We start from the raw sequence: 14,639 nt of genomic DNA, 5'->3' as shown, positions 1-14,639 counted from the left end.
CAATTTGCTTTGCAAAAATAATTAATAATATGTTTAATATTGAAGTCTGGATTTTTATAATAAAGATTGATATATTGAGGTTTATATTTTAAATAAAGCAAATCTTGAACTAGATATTTGATTAAGATGTATCTTTTATTTAGAGATTTTAATGCAACAACTTTCTTTTCTACAGATGATGTAATTTTTGAAATTGAAGAATTGTTAGATTTTAAGTAAATTTCTCTGAGAGTGGTTATTTCGATTTGATAAACAATCTCCCGCAAAAATTATTTATTTCTGTTTTGACAAACAAACTTGTTTTGTTTAAACAAGTAATTAATTGATTTAATAGTAATTAATAACATAATAGTTATAGCATAGTACAAACTTTTTTTGATATTTAATTGTCCACTGAGATAATATTTCTAAAATAGCTATTATCATTCTTTCTGAATTATTATTGTTTGTAGTCATTGTGTGAAATATCTTAATGTCAGCATTGTATGCAAATCGCCAGATTTTTTATTGGAGGTCTGTAGGAGAAGATATTATGAGTGTGGGTTATGAAGTGGCTGTCTGATCGTATTTTCTCAGTATGGTTGATAGGTTGGGTAGAGAGCAGAAGGTTATGTTGCTTTTTCTAAAGTGTTAGGAATTGTGTGTTGGTGATTTGTTGCTTGTGATAGATGTTTTATGATGCTTTTTTAGTGAGATGTGCCAATAAAGCAAAGTATTGGTTGAAATTCACCACATGATATATCTTACATTCAGTAAGATTGGCTAGGTTTTCTTGGATTCGTATATATAGTAATTTTATTACAACTTAATATATCCATTTGTTTGGCAATAAAAGTTTTATAAATTCTATGAAAGATTTTTATTAAATGAAAAAAAGTAAATTGAAAAATTATTTTAAATGTTAGATATTTTGTTAAGCTATTTCTTTACCATTTCAATATCAGGAAAGGACATTAATATAAGAAGATTATTTAAATTAATAAATAGAATAAAAAAAGTTTGTTTTTTACTTTTTTCTAATTAATGAATTAAATAACTTAAATTTGGTTTTAATTTAATCTTCATATTTAAGATTTATATAATCTTTTATATTTAAGAACTTCAAATAAAAAAAAAAGATGTAATTAACAAATTTTATCTTTATTTAAAAAAGTACTTTTTCATTCAAAACTTTATGAATAATATAGTGTATTATATAGTAAAATTTATGAATCCTGATTATTTTGAATAGAAGTTATTATTTATATGTATTATTTTCACATAGAGGACTAGCAATAATAAGTTAATTTTATGAATTTTTTATAATTTTTTTATAATTAAAATATATCAACTATATATTATATTTAAAAACATTATAACAATTATCTACAATTGAAGAAATAAAAGTCATATATACATAATATATATATATATAATTTCTTAAATACGAGCGATCAAATTTTTGGTGGATTACAGATGAAACTATTTTATTCATATAAGGGTCTATAGATATGATATATAGCTAGACATCATCGGCACGCATATCTACTTGATACTCTTATGACGACAACTGTTATATTAATAACATTTAGATAAACAGTATTCAATGTATTAATATAACATAAATATACATATATAATTTTCAATGTTTATTATTGAAAATTTTTTATCATATAACAAGTAAAAATTATAATAATAAATACTCGAAATTGAAATTTTAAATCTGAAATTCATTCCTTCTTCCTTTACTTCTTATTTCTCGAAATTTGTTATCAATTGATAATATAAAATTTTACAAAACTGAAACCAAACAAACACTAGAAATCTTGCTTTTTGTAAATCACATCACGATATTTATGGATGACATTAAATTCTACAGAGTCCGTTAAGTAAACACATTCAATTAATCTCTCAATGATTGATTATGAATATAATAAATCTGTACAATATGACGCAATTCTAAAAATTGGAGTCTTTTAACGTTACGATAAGAAGTTACAATCTATAATTGAATCTATATAGAATAAAAATAGAATAGATTCAAGATGGATTCTTAAGGGCTGACTGTGCAGTTGCTTAGAAACGCTGATCATCTTTTGATCATTTTATTTAGAAAAGATTTTTGACTCGTCTCACGCATATGTTGTTGTTGTTGATTTTACTTTGATGCAAAATTTTGTGTTCTGGCACAGACATCTCTCCTTGAAGATCGGAATGCGTGGGATGTTTGTCCAGTTGTTGTTTGAAGTTATGTTTCACTGGTCTTAATTGATGAAATGTGATGTGTTGGCACTTCCGGCGTTTACAGTTACAATAGCTTGTTTTTGATTTTTTACTTCTATAACTGTTATTGTTTTTTCTATTTTGATTTAACTTTGAATTTTATATTCATTTTAAGAATACTATATATAGAAGCGAAGAAAAATATGGGAAAATTGTTTTTAAATTTAAACTTTTGTCAATAATTTCTAATTTCATGTCAAATTTAAGGTGTTCTCTAAACTTTGAATTTTCCTCATTACTTTGTTTTTATCCTCTATTTCAATTAAACATTCTCTCAATCAATCAGATTTTTCATTATTAGTATATAAAAATGTATAACGTTAATAAAATTCAGAATCAAAAAAAAAAGTACATAAAAAAAATTTCATGCAATATAAGAGTCAAATCGGTATGGTAGGGATGTCTCTTCGAGCCAAGAAATCAAGAACGCGGCGGGTCAATTGCGACTCGTGGATCGCCAGTTCATCACCTCTGGCCTATAGTATTTAGAAACATGCGACCACTTATCCCGATCAGTTTCAAATTGTCAAATTTAAAATAATTGGAATTAGTTCTGAATAAACAGTTTAGTTAGGATGAGAAAGAAATAAGTTCGATATCGGAGAGGGTCAAGCGAAAACATTGAATCAGGAAGAACGTAGATTCGTGTGGCGAGTTCTGTAGTGCGTAAGTATATACGCATCGCGTGGCTGTAGGGGGGAATCCACTCACTCGTATAAAACCGTAGAACGAGTCGCGGCTCGAGTCAGTTTCGCTCGCGCCTCGCGTGAGTTTCGGTTCGTTGTCGTTGAGATAACGGCGTGTCCGTGCTTGACGGCGAATTTCGATTTTGCCTACGTTTCTTCGCGTGTTCGATCAATTTTAAAACGCTTGACTCGTTCGAATTACTTCAACGACTGTATTTCCATTACTTACCCAGAAGTTACTTGTCATGTTTCGCGAAAAAAATCGTGATCGCGATAAAATTTTGTGGTTTCCATCCATTGCCTTTTTTTGATACTTCTCGAAGAATATTCTAAGTAAGTAATCTAAACATTTGAAAAATTGCCGGTGCTTCTCGCGATCATGGAATATGAATGATTACGATCCAAGAACAATCCAGTGTTATAGAATAATTTCTGTTTCCGCTCTCTTTCTTCCTTTTCTTTCTCCTTTGCGAATGATTAGAAGAAACTGCTAATGGATTATGAGAACGAAAAACTAGTGAGAGATCCAAAATTTTCTCGTTGCCATCGTGATATCGTCATTTTGAATTTCTTTCGCGTCTCACCAATTTATCAGTGATCTGAAACTAAACTGGAATTTCAGGATTGACCTTGAAGACCGCTTCGCTTATCGGTTTGAAGTTGATGTTTATTTTTCACAAGACGTTAACTATGAGGCTCGACAACCGTATCGGTGGTTTTATGAACCTACTTACAATTTCTCAGGAATTCGCGGTGGCCGTGAAAGACGAGCAAAGCCACAGGTGGCGGTCAGAGAATTGATCAATGGTGGGGGAAAGTCAAATGTTTTCGCTCGCGAGTTGCGCTCGCATCGCTGTTTTTTTTTCACTCGTTATTGGCGAAGGTCGAACTATCATCGTTTGCTAATTCGCACTTTAATTCGTACCTACTAGAATATCTGTAACTAGAATATCTAATGCATTTTTATTTCGTTCGATTCGAATTAATCTTTGTGTACCATTTTTAAAACGATTTGGCAATGTTATACAAATAGAACAGCTCGCATATAGAACTCGCAATAGAACTGACATCGAATGAATTATTTCTCAATTCTGAGAATTCTGGGTAAAAATTAGAACGCGTTAAGAAAATTATGGCTCGACTCGCGTGAATGATGAGCTCGCAAGTGGTCGTCCAGTTGTTCGAATGGATGTTGGCATTTAAGAAAAGACTTCCTCGTGGTTCGGCACGAGGACAGATTTATGCGACCAGACAACCGTGCCGAAGTTGTCTTAGGTCCGGTCAGGAAGCCAGCTAGTATTTTGGTTCGAAAGTTTGCGAAGCACGTGGCATCGATTTTTCGTCGCATGCTATTGCAACGTGTCGAATATTTTGGATAGCAACGAAACAGAAGGGAAAGTTTTAATGTAAAATTTAATAAAAAACGAAATAATATATTCTAATACTCTTCTACAACTTCGCAACACATTTAGAACTGTTTCTTTTTATCACGAATGTTCGACACTGTATAAAAATATACGACGATTCATCGATATATTTTGGCTCGTGCGGAACAAAACTCAAAAGTTTACAACATTCGTGTTTATGTTTTGAACAACATTCTTTACGTTAACTTTATTTAACTTTTCATTCGTGAACTCGATTCCATTCGTTCGGTTTTTCATTTTATTTCTTTGATTTGGAAAGCGAACGAAAAAGGTGAGATTTATTTTCGTCGCTTATCTTATCGCGCTACGTCACCGTTTTAAGAATGCGAATCGTCGAAATCTCTTGCCAAGCGCCCGATTTAAGTACATACATACATATAAGTGCATCGATATCAAACTAACGACAACCGAATCATATTTTTTTATAGGTTTTATTTATAATGTTATAGAATAGAAAAGACATGTAAGTACACGAAGAGATAAAAGATACGAATGTCTTTTTGTAATGAATTGTCATCCCATTTTTATCATTTCTTTTTTCCTTTATACGTATAATAAATACGTATCTAAATAATCAAATTTCGTCCGTTCTTAATTGAATTCAAAGTAAAAAAGTACTCGAGGAATATTTTCGATGATTATAAAAACTATATATATTGATGCCAAAGTTGAGCATTAAAAAATAAAATTAAAAATTTTGAATATACTTATTTTTTATTAAAATAAGTAATTTAATCAAAGTAATTTATCAAAATGCTTGAATAATATAATTTGTTCGTAATTATTGTTGTCCATTCTTCATATAATTTTGATCGTTTGACACTACAATTATTTGTGATAATTACTGAATAATTATTGAATTATTGAAATAATTTTATTCTTAAATTAAATTATTAATTTTTGTCTATCTCTGACTGACGTTAATAGAAATATTGGAATGAATAATTGAATGATTGTCGAACAAAATATCAAGGTTATTCGAAATTTAAATAACATTGAATTTTATGTAATTTTCAAAGACGAGATATTCGAAACTTTTCGAAAAAATTTTTAATTTTCAAATTTTTTTAATTTACAATTACTTTATAATTTGATTAATTTTTAAAATTTATGTTGATTAATAATTAAAATAAATAATTGAGTTTGTGTTTAAATTTTAATTAATATGACTTCAATAATTTATTAGACAAAGAAAAAATAAAATGTAAAAAAATTTCAAAAATCAAAATTTATTAAGTTTCGATTTTTAATCGAAAATTTCTTTAAAAAAAGTACAAGAAGAAATAAAAATATAGATATATTTTGGATTTTGAGAATTTGAAGTTTCTACATTTTTAAAAAATTCAAAATCTTAAAGTTTCGAATTTCACAAATCTGAAAATCAGGTTTCGACCTATATCTTGTAATTTTAATGCTACAGAGTCTGTCACGAAAGTTTTCATATATATGTAGAGTATAATGGATTATATATAGAACAATTTATTTTTGGACGATTTCTTTGCAAAATTTCTTTGAGAACGTGAAATCAATTCTCAAATTTTCATGTTTTGGAAATATTTTTGATAAATTTTTTAAACATAATTAAAAATCTCAATATTTTATAGTGTAAAATTTTGCTCTATCTCTAAAATTATATTTTAAAAAATATAAATAATACTGAAATTTTAAGGATTGATTCCTTCTATGGAAATATTCCATAATAAAAAAATTGTTTTATATATTTATAATTTATTATGACTATATATTTATCATTAAATATATTAAAAAAGATTATTGTTAATTTTGATAACATAACTTATCGATCCTACAATACATAAAGATTTATATATGAATGTATACAAAATGATTCGTATTTCATAATACAAATTAGGTCAGGGAAATTTTAAAACTATAAATAAGAAATATGTAATACAATTTTGTTTATATTCGTTTTTGAGTTTGAAAATGTTTTAAATATAAAAAATTAGTTAAATTTTAATTGGATACAAATGAACTTTTAATAAATGATTACTCTGCATATAAAAATAAACAAAAAATGTAGAACAAAATTTTATCGCTTCTTTGTTTTTGAATCGAAAAAGTTTGTTTTTGAAAATCAAATTGAATATACAAAGAACGAGTAATCGATAATTTTTACATATTCTATACTTTTTGCTTCTTTTCACACTTGGAATAATTTTCTCTCAACATTTTATCATTCATATATTATAAAAAATTAATTAATTTCACTTGTGTATTTGAACAATTTTTAAATTTGATTTATTCAAAAACGAAATTTCTTATATAATTTTGTTATTCTTGAGTCGACTTATTTTGAGTCATAAAATCTGTCTGATCCTATTTGTACTATGAATGACGGACCAGCCAGTATAAGAGCAAAATAGACAGAAAAGGCGCAACGAGGATAAAAGCCTCCTGACCTTTCCATTATCTCGACAAACGTAAATAACGCGAAGCGAAATTTTTGCGTTTTCGAACAGAATATCAACATTTTGTGAATATTTTTTGAATTCGTGGTAAGACGTTTAAGCAACATGTTTTTCATCGACGTTACGATCGTAGTAAATTCGCAAGTAAGCAAATATGATACTTGTTTGGATGTTCGAACGAACTAAGGTAGAAAATTTAAGGAGCGATTCTAGAAAAACTAAACACAAAAGTTGATTATGCAAAAATATTCGTTCAAACTTCTTTCGTATTATAAGCGATTTAATTTTGCACTACATGAAGTGAGATGGAAAGAGAATGATGAAAACAGAACTATTCACTGCAGGTTGTTTCACTTTATCTAATATAAAGTTAAATTCTTTTTAACTTGAAAAATAAACTTGAACAATTTTTGCATATTTTGTGTGTGTTTTAATTTTTAAAATTAAACAATTTTTTAAATTTTCTACTTACTTCGTCCAAACACTTTATGAATAATATATAACAAATATAACGTAAAAATTGCTAGTCGGAACTACATAAAGACAAAAATCTTTCCTATCTTTTATCAATACGTGATGACTTTATCTGCAAATATGATACTTTCTACAAATACCCTTATTTTTACGAATCCGTTGAAATCGACCAATTAGACCCACATTCTTCCCAAGTGCCAACTTACCAGTAATGCAAGTGCATACACGCTTAAGCTCATTAACAAACAATCGAAGTAAAGGAGAGGCGCTGAGATCAGTAGAGATCGGTGTCGAGGTCAGATCGGTCGAATAGATTAAATAACTGAAATAACTTCGCATTGATTCGGTTGGTTTCGTGTTTTTACGATTTCGGAAAGGAAGGAAATAATAGCTCGATTCGACTCGAGCGTGGGCGTGGATTGCGCGGTCGGTTGCGTGGGCCGAAACCGGGAACGTTTAAAGAATGTTGCCGATGGAAGTTGTTTAAAGCACACCGATGAAAACGCGGGCAACGAGCCGAACTTGGTGTTCTCGATGGAAACGTAATCGACGAACCGTCAACGGCAGATACCGTACCGTTTCAAGCGGAGTGCGACGCATCGCGTAGGCGTTCGCCGGTGCTGGAGATGCGGGATTGTCGAAAATGGTATATAGAAACGCGAGTGGAGATGGTGTGTAGGTGCGGTCGGAACTTCGATAACGCCAGTTTGCCATAGGAAACTGACTATTCGCGCTCGTGCGCGCGATCACTTGGAATCGATAATTCACTCGTGACAAGTCGTCCTTCCCATTTATCATAATGATCGATTCGAATAATCCACGAGGCTCGTGTAACGTGGAATTTTTTAGCTAAGCTCACAAGCGTTATATTCATTTTTTTTTATCGTAATATTATATTATAGAACGCATAAAACGAACATGGCTCGTATGATCATTATGTCTCTAATGTAAACAGTAATAGACTGGAGACGTAGTATTGCTTTGGAATACAATTACGAAAGAACTGTTATAACAAAAATTCTAATTCTCTTGTTTATTTAGCTAACGTTATTGAGTTGTAATAGTTTCGCTAAATGATATTCCGGTTATTAATCAAAAAATAAGTGTTATAACTGCTATGACTGTATAATGAATTGGTTGTAACACAATTTTATCGATAAAAAATTAAAATTTGTTCGCTGAAAAATTATAATGAATAAAATTAAATAATCTTATTTATGTATAAAAAAAACTAATTAAAAATTACAAGATTTCTTTTACCGAATCTAGAATTATTTCACATTATAATTAACATATAAATCATTTTTTCCATGTGCTCAACTTACTGTTTTTCATCAATTTTTTATTTAATAGGCAAAAAATTAAAATAACTAACAATATGATAAAATTTATTATCAAAATTGATTGATTATTACATTTATTTTATTGATTATGATTGCCGATATTATAATTTTTCTAAATTATGTTTTTGAGTTGAAATTATATAAATTTTTATCAACGAGATGCTTAAAACTAACTATGATTTGTATTCGTTTATAAAAGATCAGATTAAAAATAAAAAAATAAGAATATATGTATATATATATTTTTTTTATTGCCTGATATGGATGAGTGTATTCTGAGTTTCATTTTCTATTACATTCAAAATTTATGTTAATATCTATTATATTCTGAGATATTTAATGCTATATTCGCCGCCTTGTTTCTACGCCCCCGTCTACTTTATTACGACGTAATATAACGTCTGTTTCTTGACATTCATGTAACCCTGGCCTTACGCATGAAACTTGACACCTCGAGCTACTTTATGAAAATTTCCAGGAAAATTTTTAACTGTTGTTGAAAACCTTGTTCTTTCACAATAGTTAAACGAAAAAAACATTGTGAAATATTAGTTATACGTAGATTGTGGATTTTTATGCAAATATATATTTTTTGTAAAATATGTTTTTTTAATAAATAATAATAAATGAATATTTTATATATGTATTTTTAATACGATTAGAAAAAATATATAAATTTATAATTATATTTTGAATTTAAATATATTTTAGGTGAAATTATTGATTATAATCCAATATTATAATATAATATTAAAACAATATACATATTACATTTTATAAAATGATTTTTTTTAACTCAATTTTTTTAAAGAGACGATAAGAATTTATCAAAAAATTAGTAAATTATTAATATCTTACGAATACATTACATAGTCTGACACATAGTATAACATGATATATTTTTTACATATTAATTAAATATTTTAATTTATTTTACCATAAAAATCTGCAGTCTAGTTATATAGCATTGCTTAAATATTAGTCACGATTTATTTTTTTGTAGCTATATCGGATATCTTTGATTCGATATCTGACACGCTTCCCTTCGCGACATTGCTTTCGATGGAAAATTTAATCGCTCGATTCCGATCGAACGTTTCAACGATTGGATATTTATTTGACATATAGGAAGGAGATGGTTTCACTGATTAGAAATAGTAGCATCGATTCGACCTATCGTTTAATCGTTTCAATCCTCGTTTCGTGGGAAAACGAATCACGAATCGTTTCTCATTCGATGATTTTGCACGCTTGGGGAATGGGGAATGTCCGATATTCGAGTCTATGACGACAAGGATCCCATCGATTAAAATCATCAAATGAATTTGTCGCTTCATCGTGAATCATGCGTCACAGTACTGCACCACGACACGACACGATGTATATTCGTGTCTCGTCCTCCTCGTTTGCAAGTCACGAGCTCGAATGAAAACAAACGGTAGGCTTCGTCCTCATCTTTAGCCAATGCGTTTCCGGAATCAGGCCTCTGATTTTCCATCGTTCGATTGAAACAGTCGATCACATAACACGTATCAAGTAAGCATCATTGATCTCGATTAATCGGAATTAACGATGGGTACCAATTTACCGAATTGACACGCCGACTGCCACGGTTCACCACATTGAGACGTTGCGCGAATACGATGTACAGTATTGGACAAAATAATAAATTATTTCACACGTTTGTGACACGTATTTTTGAGTTAGTCGTTTAATGAATTTGTTTATTCTTCAGGTAACAAAAGGTCGTATTTAATAAAAAAAAAATTTAAGCTGACTCGTTATTTTAAGTTAAATCTGAAAATTTAACGAATCAAATTATTACATTACATGATTTAAGAAAAGAGAAATAGCTTTGAGTCGTCGTCGAATGAATGACAGTTACTGGGGAGCTGACTGGTATTGAATATCGGAGAAAGATGGAAATAAATTTTTTATCGAGCTGCAGGAAATATGTTCAATTGTTAGAAGAACAATCAGGCAAGCGTGCATGACAGGTGAGAATCATATTTTTCAACAATGATGTGATTCATACTGTAAAATCAATACAACGAATTTTGAAAAATATGAAAGTTTTGGAATGCCTTACTTATTTATCCGATTTAAATATCGAAAATTTTTAGTTTCTTAATGAGAATATATATGTGAATAATTTTGTAATATGAATGAATTAAATGTATATAAAATTCAAATATAATATAAAATCAATTCAAAAGAATTATATATCGAATAATTTGAAAGATGTTAAAAGAAAGATTTATCGAATATTAATACAATATTTCTGTAAAAGAAATGCTAATTTTTAATTAATTTTATTATCTTATAATTTTGTCCAATCAAATTTGGTTCATATTTTTTTCCTGTAATTTTTTTTATTATACACATTTTAAAAACTTGAACTTTTGTCTGCTTATTCTGGAAATAGTATGTAACATAAATATTTAACATAAACAGAATTTCATTATACGAAGAAGGACAAATATATTGGTTATGTTCACATAACCAGTTGTTCGTATAATAAAAATCCACTGTTTTTACATCAAATTAAAAACAATATAAAATAAATAAATTTCAGAAAATATTTTCTGTAAAATTCATAATAATGTATTGAATATTATTAATTTAAAAACAATTTTGCATTGGATTAAATATTAATACTTAATGAATTCATTTATCTACTTTGTATTATAGATACGACATACATTTTTAATCATATTGTATTATAAAGAAATAAAAGAAATGACTCAATAATAATTTAAATAATGAACGTTCAGTTAGAATTTTAATAATCAGTATATAATGTATGCTGTATATCGTTTCATATAAATAGAATTCATATAAATACTAGCTGAATAAATATATATTTTCTACTTATATATGTATATTTGTCCAATATTTGAATTAATAGTAGTAATTATATATATATATACACATACACACAGTATTGAACAAAATTACTACTACTAAATTTTATATATATATATAAAATTTAAACGGAGATTGATTAAGGAGATTATTTAATTATGATATGATATAATTGTTATGATATTTGAATCGCGTCGAATAACTAGATATAAATTCGTATTAATGTAAATATGATTATCTAAATTTCAAATTTATATTCGATACTGTGTGATAGTGGTAAAGGTGGATGCGCAAGATATATCTGGAAGAGAGGAAGGATCGATCGGAATTCGATGAGTCGGTTCTATGTATAACGCAGAAGTGATTCTCAGTGTATGTATGCCGTTTGTTAAAGTTATATTGATATTCGTAGCTGCAAGACTATCATTGCATTTCACCTGGTTCCTCTAACGAGAACAATCTAAGATATATTGTCAAGACTTCGTTTACAGAATATATATCTCAGTCTTCGAATTCCTTATCGATTTCAGGATATACTTAATACTATATCTACACATCTCCACAAGTTATCGAATATATTTAAAGATACAGACAAATGAACATTATAATTGTAATTTTGACATTAATATTAATTAATTAATCGTTATATTGTAACAAAATATTGTTTTAATAACGTTAATATAAATATACTTTAATTCGTTAAATATTCAGCAATGTAAGCATGTAACAATAATGCGTATTATTCTTAAGAAACTTAAATAGAATAATTCATATTATTACTTCAAAATACAAGAAATGCATATATTAAATCAATAGATAATTCATTATACAATTTTAATTTATCGCATAAATTTAAAAAAGATTTTTTTAATTTGAAAAAAAAATTTAATTTACCAATAATTTATCATAAATATATATATATATATATTTTTATATATTATTATCATATTTTCAAATTTATGTATAAGTTTCATATATAAGTTTTTTCAAATTTTATAAAATTATATAATTTACAATTTCCTTATTTAAATAGAATTTTTGACATTTTTACAATTTCCAATAATCTCGAAATAAGTCCAAAAATTTTTTTTAGTTTTTCTAAAGAAAAAATTTTAAAAAATAAACAATTTGAACAAATGAATAAACAAAAAAAACAAGTTGATGCGCGCGCATGCGAAACGCAATTCTAAGGAGTTCTCAGTTCGCGAGGAGAAACACAGTCGTTACGTAGTGGAATATATCCATGCCCGAGGGGCAACTATACTCTGCAGGGATTCTACGGTCACGAGTTCATACCCCGAAGTGCCATAAGTATCTTCTATCTGGCGAACGTATCTGGCTGTTTAGCGAACGTGCTTAGACACCCATTCCGCTTAGTACACTACCGAGACCGTTGCAAAGATCTTCCCATGAGAATTGCATTGCACGCTCGAGATTTTGTTTCTTCTCGTCACCTTGTGGAGGAAATCATCATCATCACTTTGTATGTAGACATTTTTCTTCCACGTCTCGATACTTGCAACTATCATTTTTAATACCTCCATTTTCTCGCGACGAAGAATAAACGGGAAAAATGACCGCATGCTTACCATCTATGTAAACGCATGAATGAGGTTATGTCTGCGTACATGCGTACACGTGACAAATGTTTACGTAGGTTAGTGTAATATGGGTGGTGATGTCAGCAAACTGGTCGTCGCGTCGGGTACTATACATATAGGAGAGGTGGTCTTACTGTACTCGGCCTGTATTCGTATACGTTCTACCGCGTCATTTTTGATAAATCATGATCCTCCATTTTACAATCTACGATTTCTTTCCTCAATGTTAAAAATTGGATGTTCGTTCTGACTCATATAGATTGCGTTGTTGCTTGTGAGAGAGAAAAAATAGATTAAGATCACAAGCGATTGTTCATTATCGATTGGTATTTATTGGATCTTTTACGATACAATGATTGACAAAACTATTTGAATTAATTCTATGATTTTTAATACATTATTATAAATTTGCAGTTTGATATTTTTTTGCAATATTATTGTAATAATATTTATTGAGATTTCAATTTCATCGTAATAAAATATTTCATCGTAGTCTGAAGCTAAGAATGAAAAATAATGTTCTCACATTATTATTTAAAAAATGGATAGATTCGTATCTTTTCATGATTATGTTCTAAGATTGTTTTAATGAAATTAGAAAATAATTCAATAATATATACATTATTTATAATATAATATTTTTATTATATAAATACATAAAAATAGTTAATAAAAATATTTAAACGTTTCAAAATTATTCTAAAATTTGTCTAATTTATATTTAATATTTCTTTTTATTTATAAATGTCAATATTGAATATAAACAATAAAAAATTTAATTAATCCTAAAATATCACTTATGTAAGAGAAACGTAGAATTTTGTAATGTAATGACTATGAATATGCAAAAATATAAACGGAAAATACGTGATATAAATGTCATTGAATAATATTTTCCTAAAAAAATATTGTTTTGCAATAAAAAATTCTATTAACAATGATAATAGTTTCTAGGAAAAAAATCTTATTCTTAGATAAACATAAATTCAATGTTTTTAGTTGAAGTTAAATATGAAAAAAATCCACAATACATATATAAAATAACAAATCAAATAATAAAACATAGAGATTATAGTGATATATGACAACGGATAATATCGGAAATTTTGAAGTTTGTTGATGATACATTTGATAAAAATAAATATTTAAATAATATTTTTAAATATCATAAATTGGAATTATTGGAAGATTTTTAATAAGATAACGATACGAATTTATATATATAATTTGATCATAAAAAAAATATATTTTTTTTATATATTAAACATCCTACTATAAAACTTGAGGACAGAAGTCACAAAAATCTTAATAAATATCATATTATATAAATCCTTATCAACAAAAATTTTGCGATTATGCAAATAATGTTCATGAACAATTCGCATAGTTCGTAAACTTTTTATAGTTATTTTGTAGCACTTTTTATGAATATTGTTTGTGTAACAGTTTACAAACAAAAAAATCCCAAATATTAATCTATCAGTTTTTTCAGCTTTTTAAGAAAAATCATTCTTAAGAATTACACTTAAAAAATCAGAAATTGTAAAAAAAA

General features: G+C 27.8%; 1 protein-coding gene and 3 long non-coding RNA genes across 5 annotated transcripts in view; 3 read left to right on the top strand and 1 right to left on the bottom strand.

The window, feature by feature from the left end:
• The window catches only part of LOC108003597 (cysteine-rich motor neuron 1 protein), a 262,593-nt gene that overhangs the window by 90,920 nt on the left and 157,034 nt on the right, over positions 1 to 14,639 (top strand). The gene's annotated exons all lie outside the window — the stretch shown is intronic.
• LOC133666142 (uncharacterized) overlaps positions 1 to 14,639 on the bottom strand; it is a 171,464-nt gene that overhangs the window by 90,921 nt on the left and 65,904 nt on the right. The gene's annotated exons all lie outside the window — the stretch shown is intronic.
• LOC133666143 (uncharacterized) lies at positions 2,393 to 8,520 on the top strand. Its single transcript, XR_009829867.1, has 2 exons — positions 2,393 to 3,281; positions 3,571 to 8,520. It is a non-coding gene; the product is annotated as an uncharacterized LOC133666143 (long non-coding RNA).
• LOC133666145 (uncharacterized) lies at positions 9,260 to 10,903 on the top strand. The gene is made up of 2 exons (XR_009829869.1): positions 9,260 to 10,266; positions 10,357 to 10,903. It is a non-coding gene; the product is annotated as an uncharacterized LOC133666145 (long non-coding RNA).

Source organism: Apis cerana, linkage group LG1 (assembly GCF_029169275.1).
Source record: "Apis cerana isolate GH-2021 linkage group LG1, AcerK_1.0, whole genome shotgun sequence".
NCBI lineage: Eukaryota > Metazoa > Arthropoda > Insecta > Hymenoptera > Apidae > Apis > Apis cerana.
This window is presented reverse-complemented; position numbering and strand designations above follow the sequence as displayed.